The sequence below is a fragment of the Cyprinus carpio genome, chromosome A14 (genome assembly GCF_018340385.1).
Source record: "Cyprinus carpio isolate SPL01 chromosome A14, ASM1834038v1, whole genome shotgun sequence".
In the NCBI taxonomy this organism is placed as follows: Eukaryota; Metazoa; Chordata; class Actinopteri; order Cypriniformes; family Cyprinidae; genus Cyprinus; species Cyprinus carpio.
In genome coordinates this window covers 17,427,588-17,442,505 of record NC_056585.1, presented here as the reverse complement: position 1 = coordinate 17,442,505, position 14,918 = coordinate 17,427,588, and the positions used below count along the sequence as shown (strand labels likewise).

General features: G+C 37.5%; 1 long non-coding RNA gene across 1 annotated transcript in view; it reads left to right on the top strand.

Annotated features, from left to right (window-relative positions):
• Positions 1–14,918, top strand: part of LOC122147448 — a 33,815-nt gene that overhangs the window by 4,373 nt on the left and 14,524 nt on the right. The gene's annotated exons all lie outside the window — the stretch shown is intronic.

Here is a 14,918-nt window from a genome sequence, read left to right as displayed (position 1 = left end):
TATGCACAACCTCACACATATGATCAGACATTCTCTTTTGTGTGCTGTACATCTGTCTCAGAGTTATGACACCATTTCAGATGCTGAGTTTGGAAAACATCATCTCACTATCTAAATGGAAACTTCCTATCGACTGTTCTTGTCTATTCTTCTCTTGCATATTAAGTTTAATATAATTACTATTAACCCTAAAATACTAACTTAAAATCAATATTGTCATATGACAGATACCTTATAAATGATCAGTATCAAAATTATATAAAAATGTCAAAAGAAAAAACTACTAGAATTTTTTTAAACAGTTTTACATGCTAAAAGACATCACAATATTATAACTGTAAAAAAAGTTACATTTAATTTAACAGTGGTTTTAACAATTATCAATAATTGTTCCATAAGACCATAATCAACCACAAAAGTTATCTGTAAAATATCCAAAAAATTATTTAACATCTGATGTTGAATGATATACAGTATATCCAGTAAGGACCTAAACTGATGTGTTAAAATGTTTATATGGGACTATAAACCGATATGGTATCAAATATGTCATGCATATCTAGTTTATTTATTTATTTATTTATTTATTTTGCTACACATAGTAAAGAAAAATCTCAAATGAGATTAGAGAATTTAAACCGAGATCAAGTGGAAACCTTTTCTTATTATTATTATTATTATTTTTCAAAATGCCAAAGTCTGCAATAATAATAATAATAAAAAGTCAATATTATCTCAAAAATTTCTCATCAAATAGTTTCAAGTCCAAATTATCTGAGCTCCCCCAACCCCACTTTTTCCTTATAAGAAACCCCTCAGACAAATGTGAACTTCAGTGGGAAGGAAAAAAAAAAAAAAAAAAAAACGGAGAACTCCATCAGGATATTACTTCTAGGGACATTTTTCAGCAATTTTCTAGCTAGTACAGCTAGATCATTCATACACACAGAGCCCATCACACTGGTTAAAAGACATGCAGTGGGCATCATAAATGATGGCTGGACAATCTCCTATCTGTGTCCAGCATGCCATCCGTTGGCTCCCCGAACACTGGGATTGGACCTTGCTTTGGAATCTCACCCAAAAGTGAAACCCTGACATCTGTGCACACCCAAAATCCTGAAAAGCAATAATAGCCAAAAAGCTCAGTTTAGGAAAGGAAGATTCATTTAACGCCAAGCCACCCTCACACATAGACACGCTCACACCAATACGCATTTAACTAGAACTCACTCAATTCCTCTATTCAGCCCAAATCATGTCCTTTCCCCTTCTCACATACACCTTTTAGACAACGTCTTTCCTGTCATGGCGACTGGAACTGTTTAAGTTATCATTTGGTTTCATCAGCACATTGCCATTTATCAAGAGATTCAGATACAGTATATGCTAAAGACCCACAATGCCCCCTTCTGGCCACTTCTGGAACTTTTTCATTGGTTTCTCAGGAGAAAGGCCTATTGTGGAAATCTCACTACTGCAGTCAAACAGCATTATTCAGAGACCTATATGTCTACATATAGAATGATGACAGATTATGCATTGACCTTGATATTATGGCCATAAGGGATTATGGTATAGTGATATCTAATGTTATCTGACACAACCTAAATGTTAAAGAAGTTTTGAATTTGCCATCTGCATATAACAGTGTTAAAATACCAGCCTAAAACTAGAGCTTTCTATATTCAACAGACAATTACTGCCTATTCACCGAAACAAACTGCTTCACTCTCAAGGTTTTGAGATCCCTGAGGGCCTTTTAATTTTCAGTGGTAACTAGGCAGAATATAGCTGATGAAGGTAACTTTCCAGGTGAGACATAGCAGTGTTCGAATCTGGAATGGATTTAACCAAAGCCTTCCAGTCATAAGTCCTGTCATAAGAGATCTCTTTGACACTATGTGTCTTTGTACACATACACGATTTTTGGTGCCTTTCATATTAGTTCAAACCACTCTGCTGACCGGAAAGAAATAGCTAGAGATGTTTCAGTGTCCTAGCATGCTCTCTCAGTCTCCTTTGTCATAACTTTTTTTTGTACTTTTTGTCAACGCAGTGTAGGAAAAATGTCACAGCAGTGCAAGAATATTTGCCAATGTCTGTGTGTGAGAGATGGGGGGAAATGAACGGATGTCTCTGTGTGTGTGTGTGTGTGTGTGTGTGTGTGTGTGTGTGTGTGTGTGTGTGTGTGTGTGTGTGTGTCTGTGACTGAACAGAAGCTTTGATGTTTCACACCTTCTGAAGTGGGCCTTCTTCAGGTGTCTAAAAGTGCAGAGGTCCTGAAACTGGAGGTCCTAGCATGCTCTCAGTCTCCTTTGTTATAACTTATTTAGTACTTTTTGCCAACGCAGTGTAGGAAAAATGTCACAGCAATGCAAGAATATTTGCCAATGTATGTGTGTGAAAGAGAGGGGGAAATGAAGGTGTGTTTGTGTGTGTGTGTGTGTGTGTGTGTGTGTGTGTGTGTGTGTGTGTGTGTGTGTGTGTGTGTGTGTGTGTGTGTGTGTGTGTGTGTGTGTGTGTGTGTGTGTGTGTGTGACTGAACAGAAGCTTTGATGTTTCACACCTTCTGAAGTGGGCCTTCTTCAGGTGTCTAAAAGTGGAGAGGTCCTGAAACTGGAGGGAGAGACATACTTGTTCAAAGACTCCCTCTCTCACTCTTTCTATCACTCCCTCTCCCTGTCTCAGGAAAAGAAAAGTATCATTTTGACTATTCACTGTAGCCTGTGGCACACATACACAGCAGCACTTTTATTCTGTCAAAATATCACCAGGATTGTTATACTGTAAGAATTAACAATCACAATAATTAAAAATAACCATAACTATCACTATTAAAGAAACTTAAATTGAAGCCAAGTATGGCCAATTAAACTCACCCAAACTCACAAACACAGCACTGCATTTAACTCATCCAAGTGCACACACACAGTAGTGAACACACACACCATAAACACACCCGGAGCAGTGGGCAGCCACATTGCACACCCATTCCACACCAAACATACAAGCCAGCCTAGTTATCCAAAATCTTTGTCTGCAGTTTAATAATACCGACCTATTACTTTTGCTATTGCTTTTGATCGCTAGGCATCAGTATTTAGTCAGATACCTACCCATAGCTGCTGGAACATATTTTATCTAGGGGTGCTGTGGGGTGGGGCTTGATTTTTAAGGGTAAGGCTGCAGATTTAAACAAAAAACAAAAACCAAACATCAAAAACACCAAAAAATTAATAAACAACAAACAAATGAATGAAGACAGAGTTATATGAGGACGAATATATATTTGTGCTTTTGTGATTTTAACTGAATAATATATTTTTTTCTTTAATATTTTTTATTATTTTAAGGGGATTTTACTAAATATTAACCTCTAAATTATGCACCATTTATCATCTGCAATATCAGGGTGTAAACTCTAGATGGCTTTATAGCCATACACTGTATATAAATAAACTTTTTGCTGCAGATTGAGAACTTAAGACATAAAGCATGTTACTTGTATCAGGTTTTTCATTGATATATTTTCAGACATTATTAAAGACTACATTTAGTAAAAGTTGAAATTTAAATGTTGATTTGAAGTATCAGTTATTATTAATGTAGTCAAATCTGGACAGAGCAAGCATTTTGTTAGGCTACTCATACTAGCTACAGCGTGATCAGTCACACGAAAGTCATTAGAATAAATATTGGCTCAGTGTGACCAGGGCAATATTTTAAAACATAGAACTGAGTATTTACATAACATGAACAGAGACATTATGTGGTCAAGATGTGTATCTTATTTGAAAAAATCTGCATCGCATTTTGTTTTATTTGTAACTCTTTGGTAGATACATTTATAATTTCTACTATTATTTTAGCATTACTACAAGTATTGTTACTGCTAATAAAACACATCTCTGGGGGCCCCAAAAGTGTGTGGGCCCTTAGAATCATCCTCGCCAGCTGAGAAACAGCTGTTGAGATGAATGGGATAGATTGCTCTCTCCAGGATGGTCATCTTCAGGTATTACAGATATCCTTGATCCAAATAATGGCAGTTAGGTAGGGAAACCAGTCCACAAAGAATTTGGAAATCTTTGACATTAAATGTGCCTTTAAATGTCAAAAGAATAATATAATATAATATAATATAATATAATATAATATAATATAATATAATATAATATAATATAATATAATATAATATAATTAGGACTGTCAGTCAATTAAAATGTTTAATCTAATTAATTACATGTGGCGATTAATTAATCAAATTAACTACAAATTAAATGTGGCTGTAAAAATACCCACAAAAGATTATTTAATGCTATTATTGTGTTAAATAAGAAAGTAGACATTACAACTTGTAGCTTTAGAAAGAAATATTTTATTTGATTCGACATATAGTATAGTATATAAAAGAAGATAATTTGAGAAACATCTATTTTTTTTGTATTTTTTGTTCATGCAGTGAAAGTCACTGGTAACCAAAACAGCTTTGTTTCCAACCGTCTTCAAAATACCTTCTTTTATGTTGTGCAAAAGAAAGTAAGCCATTCATGTTTGAAACAGCATGAGGGTGAGTAAATGATTATCATTATTTATTAATCTATAAATTTATTGGTGAACTATCCCTTTAATGTTTAATTATTTAACTATTATATATAGTTGTACCGTGTATCATCAGCATAAGAAACTAAAACAGCCAGCAGTTGGCGTTAAATGTCTTTGAGTCATTATTCCATTCGATTCATTCAAACGACTGATTCATTCATAACTTAAGTTATTATTATTATTATTATTATTATTATTATTATTATTATTATTATTATTAAAATTCAAGTTCAAAGATTCACTGAGTCGAAAGCACAATGATTCTTTTGGGACAGCGTGAACCAGACAGCCGCTAGTTTAAACTTTTTCTGCCCCATCTTTGGCCACAGACAACTTACTGTCAGATAATGTTTTCAACCCTTCACATTACTCACAAAACATGCACCCTTTAAATGTAAAGCATGTGATTATGAGATAGACTTGCTTTGTAGAGACCTGTCTGATAGAAATGAGAGTAGAGACACTAGCTCATAAACAGACTGGCAGTTTTTATGCTCTTGAATAATTCATTTCATTTCATGTGTTGCCTGTATATTAACTATAACAAGCCCAAACCTGTCACAGTCAGAACATTTCAAAGACATCTCAATGAGCTGTTGAGAGATGGCAACCCAGCCTAAATGACTCATCTGTGTGTGGGAGAGAACAAAGAGAGAGATCAGATGCAGGTCTCTGCATGTGACCTACAGCACAGCAGGTCTCTGATTCTATGCCTGACTGGCTTAGACATTTAATAATAATAACAATAATAATAATAATAAATTAATTAATTAATTAATTAAAAAAATAATCCTAAAAAGTACTTTCTACTATAATTGCACAATTGTTTTTGTGATAATACTTATATATCATCAAACAAATGATCAGCATATCACCCACTCTTTTGTAATAGTATGGTATACATACATGTGCATCTCAATAAATTAGAATGTCATAGAAAAGTTCATTTATTTCAGTAATTCAACTCAAATTGTGAAACTCGTGTATTAAATAAATTAAATTCAATCTCAACAAATTAGAATATTTCATAAGACCAATAAAAAAAATATTTCACATACATTTTTAGTGAATTGTTGGCCTTCTGGAAAGTATGTTCATTTACTGTACATGTACTCAATACTTGGTAGGGGCTCCTTTTGCTGTAATTACTGCCTCAATTCGGCGTGGCATGGAGGTGATCAGTTTGTGGCACTGCTGAGGTGGTATGGAAGCCCAGGTTTCTTTGACGGTGGTATTCAGCTCATCTGCATTTTTTGGTCTCTTGTATCTAATTTTCCTCTTGACAATACCCCATAGATTCTCTGTGGGGTTCAGGTCTGGTGAGTTTGCTGGCCAGTCAAGCACAACAAAACCATGGTCATTTAACAAACTTTTGTTGCTTTTGGCAGTGTGGGCAGGTGCCAAATCCTGCTCGAAAATGAAATCAGCATCTTCAAATAGCTGGTCAGCAGAAGGAAGCATGATATGCTCCAAAATTTCTTGGTAAACGGGTGCAGTGACTTTGTTTTTCAAAAAAACACAATGGAACAACACCAGCAGTTGACATTGCACCCCAAATCATCACAGACTGTGGAAACTTAACACTGGACTTCAAGCAACTTGGGCTATGAGCTTCTCCACCCTTCCTCCAGACTCTAGGACCTTGGTTTCCAAATGAAATACAAAACTTGCTCTCATCTGAAAAGAGGACTTTGGACCACTGGGCAACAGTCCAGTTCTTCTTCTCCTTAGCCCAGGTAAGACGCCTCTGACATTATCTGTGGTTCAGGAGTGGCTTAACAAGAGGGATACAACAACTGTAGCCAAATTCCTTGACACGTCTGTGTGTGGTGGCTCTTGATGCCTTGACCCCAGCCTCAGTCCATTCCTTGTGAAATTCTTGAATCGATTTTGCTTGACAATCCTCATAAGGCTGCGGTTCTCTCAGTTGGTTTTCCATCTTTTTCTTCCGCACTTTTTCCTTCCACTCAACTTTCTTAACTTCTTAACATGCTTGGATACAGCACTCTGTGAACAGCCAGCTTCTTTGGCAATGAATGTGGCTTACCCTTCTTGTAAAGGGTGTCAGTGATTGTTTTCTGGACAACTGTCAGATCAGCAGTTTTCCCCATGATTCTGTAGCCTAGTGAACCAAACTGAGAGACCATTTTGAAGGCTCAGGAAACCTTTGCAGGTGTTTTGAGTTGATTAGCTGATTGGCATGTCACTATATTCTAATTTGTTGAGAATTTTCGGTTTTTGTTAAATGTGAGGCAAAATCATCACAATTAAAATAACCAAAGACTTAAACTACTTCAGTCTGTGTGCATTGAATTTATTTAATACACAAGTTTAACAATTTGAGTTGAATTACTGAAATAAATAAACTTTTCCATGACATTCTAATTTATTGAGATGTGCCTGTATATATTCCAGAAAAAAATATATAATAAATACAAATTAAAATACACACACAGAGAAATATCATTAAGGGGGTGGAGGGGTTGGAGGGTATAATGCTGTTTTATGCATTCAAAGTTGTTTAGACTGTTAAAGAGTTAATTCTCATGCTAAGCATGGACAAAGTTACATAAAACAACTTGGACGTATGTAGGAGTATTTCTGTGCCAAAATTCTTACTTCAGGGTTCGTACAAGGTTCAAAGAGTTTTTTTTTATTTTTTTTCAGAACGTGGCTCTTCATGACGTAGACAAGGGTGGAACTACTTATATGGGCATTTTCCCCGGAAAAACGTGCCCGCGCATGCATTGACCAGAGAGAGAGCGAGATCACGCCCATCAAGGAGCTTCATATGGTGGCAGCGCTGCACGGGACTTGCTCGGGAAGAATGTCTCCAAAGACGTGTGTTTTTGTTTGTAAGGGAAAGATAACTTTGTTTAGTTTACTAAAGAACCGAGCATTATGTAAACTGTGGATACAGTTTGTTTTTCCAAGGCAGCAACAGAGTTTCACAAGTGTATTTGTTGATGAACGTTTTATAAACAAGGCCCAGTTTGACGCTGGATTTGCACATTATTTGATACTGAAAGATTGAGCAGTCCCAGCTATATAAGATCGCTGTCATGATTGAGAACTGCAGACAGTAAGTGAAATTGCATCAAATGTCTGTTTTGTTGACATTTGGCGCTCAAGTGCTCGTCCCTCTTTAGCTCCCTCTGGGAGCTCGGCATTTTCCGGAGAGAATCGTAAAGCTGTATCTTTCTTTTTTGAATTTGATAAAACTAAAGATTTTTTTTGGAAATATGAAGGATGCAGTACTTATACTGTACTTATCTATAGCTACTCAAGATTAACATGAGATTGGGTGAAACTGTGTGTGTTATGCCCCCTTTAAAATACCACTGGACCAACACATACCATATGTTAAAAAAAAAAAAAAATACTAATTTAAACATGTCCCCGTGACTTATATTTAATGTTCATACCATCTGAACAATTAGAATTAACACCTAAAAGCGAGTTCACAGTCAGCCCAGCTCCAGCTGCTATCACTGTAATGAAGCTGTTATTTGGTATGTTTATTAAGCTGTTTTCCCTCCAACATTCCCCACAATGTAGGCAAAACCTGACCACCACACACACTGCTTTCATCATGAGTCAATATATTCTCAAGTACATGGAGCTAGATTTGCAGACACAACATATCTAACAATGATGCAGTGAGCCTAAATTCAGAGCTACATGTTTGCATGTCTGTGTGTGTATATACATGCATGAAAAGTGTGTATATTACAGACTTCAGAGAGGAGATACCGGCTAATTCAATCTGCCAAGATGCATGGCAAACCTGCCAGGCTTGATTAAGTTCTCATTTAAATTGCACAATAAGCAACCCAGTCATGGCTGAGATCAGATAACCCCTAAAACACATGAAGAACTAATATAAACACAAAGAACAACTAATATTGACCGCTTAAAGGATGAAGACAGAGATAAAAAAAAAATTGATTCACATTAGTGTGTAAACAACAAATATGCACAGACCTTGTTTTCACATGGTATTAACATGAATCAGATTATATTAAGGGGTGGATCTCAGACTATACATCATTATACATCAGACAAGAAGGCACATTGAGGGAATGAACACCCAAAATGCTCAGGATAAATACAACACACAGATGAGAGAGCACACAACCCGAGCAAACTCGAACCTCACAATCACACAAAAAGGGACACCTCAAAAGGGATGCCCCCTGATGTCTCCAACGTGGGACACCGAACACAAGACCAACACACCACACAACAAGACAAGACAATAACACAATAAAACAAAAACAACCTGACAGCATAAAACAGATGGGGTAACACAGCAGAAATACAAATGTAAGGGGTGGAGGGAGGGGAACCAAACCAAGGCTTGTGAGACAGCCGAGGAAATCTTGGGACAATTCAGGACCAAGGCAGTTGACCAGGGAAGGATGGGAGGGTTGAGCCAAGGGGGATCTGGCGAATCAGAAATCCTGCCAGATGACCAGGGTGGAGCTAGAGGGACGGACCAGGAAGGCTCAGGCGTATCTGGAGTCCCGACTGAGGGCCAGGGAAGAGCCGGAGGGATGGACCATGAAGGCTCAGGCATATCTGGAGTCCCGGCTGAAGGCCAGGGTAGAGCCGGAGGGAAAGACCATGAAGGCTCAGGCATGTCTGGGGTCCTGGCTGAGGGCCAGGTCGGAGTTGTAGGGATGGACCAGGGTGGCTCAGGCGTGTCTGAAGTCCCAGCTGAAGGCCAGGGCAAAGCCAGAGGAACAGACCAGGCAGGCCCTGGTGAAGCAGGAATATAGTGCCAGGAAGTAACCGGAAGCTCTGGACCTGGGGCGGATGCTGGAACAGACTTGAGAGGCTCTAGGGCTGGAGCAAACTCTGAAGCAGGCTCCTGCGCCGGATTGGACTCTGAAGCAAACTCTGAGGTCTCCCAGAGGGCTCTTGAGTGGACTCTGAGTGCTCCTGGACTGAAGCAGGCTCTTGAGTGGACTCTGAGGGCTCCTTGGTTGAAGCGGCCTCTGGAGTGGACTCTGAGGGCTCCCGGACTGGAGCTCACTCTGGAGTGGACTCTGAGGGCTCCCGGACTGGAGCGTGTTCTTGAGGGGACTCTGATGTGGGCTCCAGGACTGGACTCTGAGGGCTCACGGACTGGAGCTAGTAGTCTCTGATGCAGAAGGAGAGCAGGTTTCTCAGTTACAGCCTCTGTGGTAGCAGCAATAAGAGTGGGCTGTTCTGTGGTGGGCTGTCTTGGAGCAGGTTGCTTAGGGACCTCTGGGACCACCGAACTTGGGACCACTGGAGTTGGGTCCTCCAGGACCACCCGACTTGTGACTAGTGGAGTTGGGTCCTCCAGGACCACCGGACTTGGGACCAGCAGAGATGGGTCCTCCAGGACCACCTGACTTGGGACCCCTAGAAAAAGGTCCTCCAGGACGACTGGAGCTTGTGAGGTGGAGGAAATTTTTCTCTTTCTCTTCCACTGCTGGCGAGAACGAGGTCACATTGAGGAGATGGCCAACTCTTGAAGAACTGCAGTATCTTCAACTGCCTCTAGGGGAGCTGCAGTATTTTTGGCCACCGCTGGGGGAGCTGCTGTTTAACAAGAGGTGTACTCAACGTGTGCACTCACAATAAATACATCACACAGACTAGATAGTGCACTATCCGAGCGAACTCAAACCACACACTCACACAAAAACAAGATACACTAGTGTCAGGGCTCTGTCACATAACCAAGAATAAACCAGACCAAAAGTTACAGAACTTACTGTAAGTACTACGTTACTACGATATATTATTACAATTTAAAATAATTGTTTTTAAATTTATTATACTTTAAATTATCATTTATTTCTGTGATGCAAAGCTGAATTTTTAGGATCATTATCACATGATCCTTTAGAAATCATTCTAATATGATGATTCATTATCAAAGTTGGAAACAGTTCTGCTGCTTAATATTTTTTCAGAACATGTGATACTTTTTTTAGGATACTTTGATGAATAAAAAGTTAAAAAAAAAAAAAAAAAAAGAAGCTATGTTTTTAAAATATAAATATTTTGTAATAACAATATACACTACTGGTCAGTAATTTGGGGTCAGTAATTTTTTTTTTTCTTTTTTTTAAATAAAATCAATACTTTTATTCAGCAAGGATGTGTTAAATTGATAAAAAGTGATAGTAAAGAAAATATATTATTAGAATATATATTATTATATATATATATATTTTTTATTTTGAATAAATGCAGTTCTTTTTAACCTTTTATTCATCAAAAATATTAGACAGCAGAACTGTTCCCAACACTCATAATAAATCAGAATATTAGAATGATTTCTAAATGATCATGTGATAGACTGGATGTTACATGTTACACTGAAGGCTGGAGTAATGATGCTGAAAATTCAGCTTTGCATCACAGGAATAAATTATTTTTTAAAAGTGTATTCAAATAGAAAACTATTATTTTAAGTTGTAATAATATTTCACAATATTACTGTTTTTTCTGTATTTTTGATCAAATAAATGCAGGCTTGATGAGCAGAAGAAACTTCTTTCAAAAACATTAAAAATAGTAATGTTTCCAAACTTTTGGTCTGTACTGTATATATATATACATAATTAACATGTCAACTCAGTTGTCCTGGAATGTTTGGGTAAACTATTCCTTTAATACCAGGTGTAAAAGGGGTCACAGGTTGTTTGTCTCTGTAGCTTTGATGCTGTCAAACAGCATAGCACACTGGTCATCTCAAAAGAGAGTGTATGAGAGGGAGCAGATAAAAGAGTGAAAACCAAATACAGCATCATATTCGGAGGAAGAGGCGGAAGAGATGAGAAATGAGAGAATAGATTACATGGACAGAGAGATGGAGAACTTCTATCTCTACCTTAAGGGGACTGACATGGTAGGGGCCCCGATGAGACAGCTCCTCGACTGCAGTCCATTTGTCTCTCTGTTCCAGTCTGTCTCTTAGAAACAAAATCAATATATCTAACCTTTTCAGCAGCCGGAGGCTTAACGCAGGTTCTCCAGCACACACTGACACACTCTTCACCTCACCTTCCCGCTGCTGAGTAAGATTTAGTAAATCACATATCACCTGTTGCTGTTCATCCAGAGACACGGAGCTAGATGGCACATATATGGCTCTACACACACACAAACAGATGCACAATAAATGTAAGATGTTCTTATGGACAAAGATCCATAGAAAACGCAGAGGCACAGTGCCATCTGTAGGTCAATAACAAAAGGACAGCTTCAGCATGAGTAGCGATAACAGGCTATCACGTTTTGCAGAGGAGGACGTCAAGTTCTTTAGATCACAAAAAAAAAAAAAATAAAATATTCTCAAACCAATACTTGATTCTTTTATCCATTCAACAGTGATTAAGCTGCAGTTTAATCTGAGAACGTCCAGATTTAAGATAAAATTCACAGTCTGAGTGTGTATCTGATAGCACACAAGTGGAAAGGAAATGTTCTCTGTTAGAAGTGCAAACTGCTATTAACAAGTTGACATAATCTTCATGTGTCATTCTGCTCATCAATATGAGAGCTCTGATATCTGCATTGTAGACTGTGGATGACGTGCATTTATCACTCTTTTGTGATACAGGCCCACATCTACACAGAAACACAGATGGCTCTCAAAATCAGCACGATCCTTCATTATGATCCATTGAGGAGTGGATACTAGAAAACTCTCAGACGTTCTGTCTGTATGTAATACACCGTGAGACAGAAGACTCCAGCCTTGGGTGTCAATCACGGTTGCTACTAAATCATGTGGGTCACAGCCGTAGCCTATCTGTTGTAAATCCTCGTTCACACCAACAAAATGACCTGAACACATTCATTTTGAATGAAAGCAGCTACCTTCCAGTTATATGAGTGACAGCAAATGTTACTGACAGAGTGTCAAAAAAAAAAAAAAAAAAAAAAAAGCCACAAATGGAAGTGAAGATATTGGAGCTCATGAGATTCTTCTCTTTTAACATCTGTAATCATGTGTCATAAAGATGGAGAAAATAATCATTGCAGTTAGCCATTTTGAAATTTTATGACATGTCTGATTACATACAGGTACAATATTAAAAAAGATGTCATTTGTAACATTCATAACCCTTACTATGGTGACATGAAGTACAGTTCCTGAAGGCATGCAGTGACAAAGACAATATTGTGTATCATAACCAGATGCAATGAGATTTGATCCCAGCGACAAGCAATTTGTCTGTCCACCCCAATGGTGAAACACCTACAAGACGCTACAAAATCAATCAAAAATACTGCACTTGCAACCGAATGGATAAGTACATAGTCTAACTAATAAATATTAAACCATTTTAACACTATTAAAAAGTAACTGATGTATTCATCATTGGATAGACTTGTTTGTTCACATCTTGTTTCTTTTAATTTATTTTGAAGATCTGAGGTAAAAAATTCATTGTTGTTTTTAGCATGGCTATTAAGGTCATGCAAAATGTTTTTTGTTTTTGTTTTTTTTGTATTTGTTTTTCAAAAAACAGAGTAGTAAATAATCTAAGCGATATTTCTGTGTTCTTCATATCAACTGAATACCACTGCGTTGTGTGGCTCTCCCTCTCCAACTTCATATTCACTAACAGTTCTAAGAATTATGTTGTTTAAAGATTTAAAACCCTTTAACTGCTCTCTCAACCGACTGAAGGTCCATAGACTGGTAACAGATTAAACACTTTGAATCAGGGTCAGCTCCGCTTTGCTCATTTTCTGACCCATGAAAATCTACATCAGTGCCATTAAAATGCAAGCCATCTTTTTTTTTTTTTTTTTGCTCTTTTGAACACGATCACACTGAAGATAGAGAGCAGAAGCTGAACATCCTTACAGCATTGATGTTTATTTTAGGAAATGTTTAGGTAAGGATGTCAACTGCACTGTTTCTCTTTAGAATCTCTAAAAGAAATTACAGCCGGTTTCAGAAATATATAAAATATATAGAAACAGATCATTCAGTCATCTCATTCACCTCCCACTGATGGAGATGTCAGATATATATGTATGATCTTTCTATGCCACTGTGCTTTGTTTTGTGGCACCACTGGAAATACCATTTGTCACACTGATTATGTTAAGGCAATTAGATGAAATTATTTCATTAAATACATTTAATTTATTTTGAGAAGTCTTTAATAACTTTTATTACAGATTAAAATAAAAGTCATACAGAGTTTGGAATGACATGAGAGTTTTGTTGTTGTTGTTGTTGTTGTTGTTTTGTTTTGTTTTGTTTGTTTGTTTGTTTTTAAATCTCAATAGATTATTTGGTACTATAAATTGGCTGTAAAACACTGTGATGTACAATTCCCATAGGGTGCCTTATTCATTGTCAAGGTGTTTCTTAACAGCATAAATCACAATAAAGGCCTTGACTTAAAATGCAAATGCATAGGATGCCAATGACTGTAACTATTTGTGCATTAAGAACTTGAAGCAAAATACAGTCATGCATGAGTGTTTTTCCTTGTTTTACTCAGAATATTGTGTGCCACTTGTGTGGCTTAGCTGTCAGTGAGGTACTATATATTTTATTTTTATTTTTATTTATTTTTTTGGTTGGTTTAGTGATACCTCCCAGTAGCTATCCATTTTCATTCAATTCAGAAAAAAAAAAAAAAAAACACCTCCAGAGACATTAGCTACGGCTGAGTGAAGTAATTCATCACTGCAAGCTCTTTAAATACACAGGAGTTGCATAAAGAAACATAATGCATTGTTCACCAAACACAATGTTCTCATTTCTCAAACAGCAAAACTCTGCTGCTCCGGGATAAACCTCAGTGGCCTAAAAAGACATTTTAGGTATTATTAAAGAAATGGTTCTGCTGAACATGGATCAGTAGGAAAGAGAGAGAGAGAGAGAGAAGCAGCCATTATGCCTGGGTGAAGAGACACATTTGATGGAGTGTGTGGGTCGGAGATGACAGCGGGGCTTTTTCAATTGACTTTTAAGTGCTGGAAGATGTAAGATGTAGGGCTGACAGTTCATGTAAGTTATGAGAGGGTGAAAAACATCTCAGATTGTGACTGCACCAACACACATACACCCAAACCAGCCTGAGAGAAACAAACAATCTCTGCACACAAACATTAGCATGCACAAACAATTCCCGCCCTGTGGTGTACGTCTCCAGCGATGGAGAATTGATGAGCGAGATCATGATTCCATCACCATAACATCTGGCTGCAGATCAAGCTTCAAATCTGCGTTTCTGAACCAAAACCGTCTCACCTATGCCTCAAGGTGTCATTGAAAGAGGCAGGGTGTTAGTATA